This window comes from Prunus avium, chromosome 5 (genome assembly GCF_965620075.1).
Source record: "Prunus avium chromosome 5, drPruAviu1.hap1.1, whole genome shotgun sequence".
NCBI lineage: Eukaryota > Viridiplantae > Streptophyta > Magnoliopsida > Rosales > Rosaceae > Prunus > Prunus avium.
In genome coordinates, this window is record NC_142288.1 from 752099 (window position 1) to 757268 (window position 5170).

Here is a 5170-nt window from a genome sequence, read left to right on the forward strand (position 1 = left end):
CTGATTTCGGATCGAGCCCAAAACTTGGGCGACATCATAATGGGGTCGGAGGAGTCATTTGGTTTGTTGTGAGTGAAATTCGATCTCTAGCACTATGGAATACACCAACCACTACGATTTTGAACGAACTGCCTTAGAAAATAAATTGTCCAATTTCTTACAACTATTGATTTCGGATCGAGTCCAAAACTTGGGCAACATCATAATATAGTGGGAGGAGTCATTTGGTTTTGTTTGAGTGAAATCCGATATCCAGAACTAACCAAAACACCAACCACTCCAATTAGGAACGAACTGCCTTTGAACTTGAATTGTCCAATTTCTTACACCTATTGATTTCGGATCGAGCCCAAAACTTGGGCAACATCGTAATATGGTGGGAGGAGTCATTTCGTTAAGTTTGATTGCAATCCGATCTCTAGAACTACCCAAAACACCAACCACTCCAATTAGGAACGAACTGCCTTTGAAATTTAATCGTCCAATTTCTAACACCTATTGATTTCGGATTGGGCTCAAAACTTGGGCAACATCATAATATGGTGGGAGGAGTCATTTGGTTAGTTTTGAGTGAAATCCGATCTCTAGAACTATGGAATACACCAACAACTCCGATTAGGAACGAACTGCCTCTGAACATAAATTGTCCAATTTCCGACACGTATTGATTTCGGATCGAGCCCAAAACTTGGCCAACATCATCATACGGTGGGAGGAGTCATTTGGTTTTTTTTGAGTGAAATCCGATCTCTAGAACTACCCAAAACACCAACCACTCCAATTAGGAACGAACTGCCTTTGAACTTGAATTGTGCAATTTCTTATACCTATTGATTTCGGATCGAGCCCAAAACTTGGGCAACATCATAATATGGTGGGATGAGTCATGCGGTTAATTTTCAGTGAAATCCGATCTCTAGAATTACCCGATACACCACCCACTCCAATTAGGAACGAACTGCCTTTGAACTTGAATTGTCCAATTTCTTACACCTATTCATTTCGGATCGTGCCCAAAACTTGGGCAACATCATAATATGGTGGGAGGAGTCATTTGGTTAAGTTTGAGTGAAATCCGATCTCTAGAACTACCCAATACACCAACCACCCCAATTAGGAACGAACGGCCTTTGAACTTGAATTGTCCAATTTCTTACACCTATTGATTTCGGACCGTGCCCAAAACTTTTACAACATCATAATACGGTGGGAGGAGTCATCAGGTTAAGTTTGAGTGAAATCCGATCTCTAGAACTACCCAATACACCAACCACTCCAATTAGGAATGAACTGCCTTTGAACTTGAATTGTCTAATTTCTTACACCAATTGATTTTGGATTGAGCCCAAAACTTGGGCAACATCATAATATGGTGCGAGGAGTCGTTTGGTTAAGTTTGAGTGAAATCCGATCTCTAGAACTACCCAAAACACCAACCACTCCAATTGGGAACGAAATGCCTTTGAACTTGAATTGTCCAATTTCTTACACCTATTGATTTCGGATCGAACCCAAAACTTGGGCAACATCATAATATGGTGGGAGGAGTGATTTGTTGAATTTTGAGTTAAATATGATCTCTAGAACTATGGAATAGACCAACCACTCCAATTAGGAACGAACTGCCTTTGAACTTGAATTGTGCAATTTTTTAAACGTATTGATTTTGGATCGACCCCAAAACCTGGGTAACAGCATAATATGGTGGGAGGAGTCTTGCGGTTAAGTTTGAGTGAAATCCGATCTGTAGAACTAGCCAATACACCAACCCACCCAATTAGGAATGAACTGCCTTTGAACTTGAATTGTCTAATTTCTTACACCAATTGATTTTGGATTGAGCCCAAAACTTGGGCAACATCATAATATGGTGGGAGGAGTCATTTGGTTAAGTTTGAGTGAAATCCAATCTCTAGAACTACCCAAAACACCAACCACTCCAATTAGGAACGAACTGCCTTTGAACTTGAATTGTCTAATTTCTTACACCAATTGATTTTGGATTGAGCCCAAAACTTGGGCAACATCATAATATGGTGGGAGGAGTCAATTGGTTAGTTTGGAGTGAAATCCGATCTCTAGAACTATGGAATACACCAACCACTCCGATTAGGAACGAAATGCGTTTTAACATAAATTGTCCAATTTCTTATACCTATTGATTTCGGATCGAGCCCAAAACTTGGGAAAAAACATAATATGGTGGGAGAAGTCATTTGGTTAAGTTTGAGTGAAATCTGATCTCTAGAACTACCCAAGACACCCACCACTCCAATTAGGAACGAAATGCCTTTGAACTTGAATTGTCCAATTTCTTACACCTATTGATCTCGGATCGAGCACAAAACTTGGGCAACATCATAGCATGGTGGGAGGAGTCATTTGGTTAGTTTTGACTGAAATCCGATCTCTAGAACAATGGAATACACCAACCACTCCGATAAGGAATGAACTGCCATAAAACATAAATTGTCCAATTTCTTACACCTATTGATTTCGGATCGAGCCCAAAACTTGGGCAACATCATAATATGATGGGAGGAGTGATTTGGTTAAGTTTGAGTGAAATCCGATATCTAGAACTACCCAAAACAACGACCACACCAATTAGGAAGGAATTGGCTTTGAACTTGAATTGTCAAATTTCTTGCCCCTATAGATTTCAGATCGAGCCCAATACATGGCCAACATCATAATATGGTGGGAGGAGTCATTTGGTTAAGTTTGAGGGAAATCCGATCTCTAGAACTACCCAAAATACCAACCACTCTAATTAGGAACGAATTGCCTTCGAACTTGAATTGTCTAATTTCTTACACCTATTGATTTTGGATCGAACCTAAAACTTGGGCAACATCATAATATGGTGGGAGGAGTCAATTGGTTAGTTTGGAGTGAAATCCAATCTCTAGAACTATGGACTATACCAACCACTACGGTTAGGAACGAAATGCCTTTTAACATAAATTGTCCAATTTCTTACACCTATTGATTTCGGATCGAGCCCAAAACTTGGGAAACATCATAATATGGTGGGAGGAGTCAATTGGTTAAGTTTGTGTGAAATCCGCTCTCTAGAACTACCCAAAACACCCACCACTCCAATTAGGAACGAACTGCCTTTGAACTTGAATTGTCCAATTTCTTACACCTATTGATTTTGGATCGAGCCCAAAACATGGGCAACATCATTATATGGTGGGAGGAATCATTTGGTTATGTTTGAGTGAAATCCAATCTCTAGAACTACGGAATACACCAACCACTCCGTTTAGGAACGAACTGCCTTTGAACATAAATTGTCCAATTTCTTACACCTATTGATTTCGGATCGAGCCCAAAACTTGGCCAACATTGTAATATGGTGGGAGTAGTCATTTGGTTAAGTTTGAGTGAAATCCGATCTCTAGAACTACCCAAAACACCAACCACTCCAATCAGGAACGAACTGCCTCTGAACTTGAATTGTCCAATTTCTCACACCTATTGATTTCGGATCGAGCCCAAAACTTGGGCAACATCATAATATGGTGGGAGGAGTCATTTGGTTAGGTTTGAGTGAAATCCGACCTCTAGAACTACCCAAAACACCAACCACTCCAATTAGGAACGAATTGCCTTTGAACTTGAATTGTCCAATTTCTTACACCTATTGATTTCGGATCGAGCCCAAAATTTGGTCAACATCAAAATATGGTGGGAGGGGTCATTTGGTTTGTTTTGAGTGAAATCCGATCTCCAGAACTATGGAATACACCAACCACTCCGATTAGGAATGAACCGGCTTTGAACATAAATTGTCCAATTTCTTACACCTATTGATTTCGGATCTAGCCCAAAACTTGGGCAACATCGTAATGTGGTGGGAGGAGTCATTGGGTTAAGTTTGAGTGAAATCCTACCTCTAGAACTACCCAAAACAACAAGCACTCCAATCAGGAACGAACTGCCTTTGAACTTGAATTGTCCAATTTCTTACACCTATTGATTTCGGATTGAGCCCAAAACTTGGGCAACATCATAATATGGTGGGAGGAGTCAATTGGTTAGTTTGGAGTGAAATCAAATCTCTAGAACTATGGAATACACCAACCACTTCGATTTGGAACGAACTGCCTTCGAACATAAATTGTCCAATTTCTTACACCTATTCATTTCGGATCGAGCCCAAAACTTGGGCAACAACATAATATGGTGGGAGGAGTGATTTGGTGAATTTTGAGTAAAATCCGATCTGTAAAACTATGGAAAAGACCAACCACTCCAATTAGGAACGAACTGGCTTCGAACTTGAATTGTCCAATTTTTTAAACCTATTGATTTTGGATCGACCCCAAAACTTGGGCAACAACATAATATGGTGGGATGAGTCACGCGGATAATATTGAGTGAAATCCGATCCCTAGAACTACCCGATACACCACCCACTCCAATTAGGAATGAACTGCCTATGAACTTGAATTGTCCAATTTCTTACACCTATTGATTTTGGATCGTGCCCAAAACTTGGGCAACATCATAATATATTGGGAGGAGTCAATTGGTTAATTTTGAGTGAAATCCGATCTCTAGAACTACCCAATACACCAACCACTCCATTTAGTAATGACCTCCCTTTGAACTTGAATTGTCCAATTTCTTACACCTATTGATTTCGGATCGAGCCCAAAACTTGGGCAACATCATAATATGGTGGGAGGAGTCATTTGGTTTGGTTTGAGTGAAATCCGACCTCTAGAACTACCCAAAACACCAACCACTCCAATTAGGAACGAACTGACTTTGAACTTGAATTGTCCAATGTCTTACACCTATTGATTTCTGATCGAGCCCAAAACTTGGGCAACAACATAATATGGTGGGAGGAGTCATTTGGCTTTGTTTGAGTGAAATCCGATCTCTAGAACTGCCCAAAACACCAACCACTCGAACTAGGAACGAACTGCCTTTGAACTTGAATTCTCCAATTTCTTACACCAATTGATTTCGGATCGAGCCCAAAACTTGGGCAACATCATAATATGGTGGGAGGAGTCATTTGGTTAAGTTTGAGAGAAATCTGATCTCTAGAACTACCCAAAACACCCACCACTCCAATTAGGAACGAACTGCCTTTGAACTTGAATTGTCCAATTTCTTACACCTATTGATTTGGGATTGAGCCCAAAAC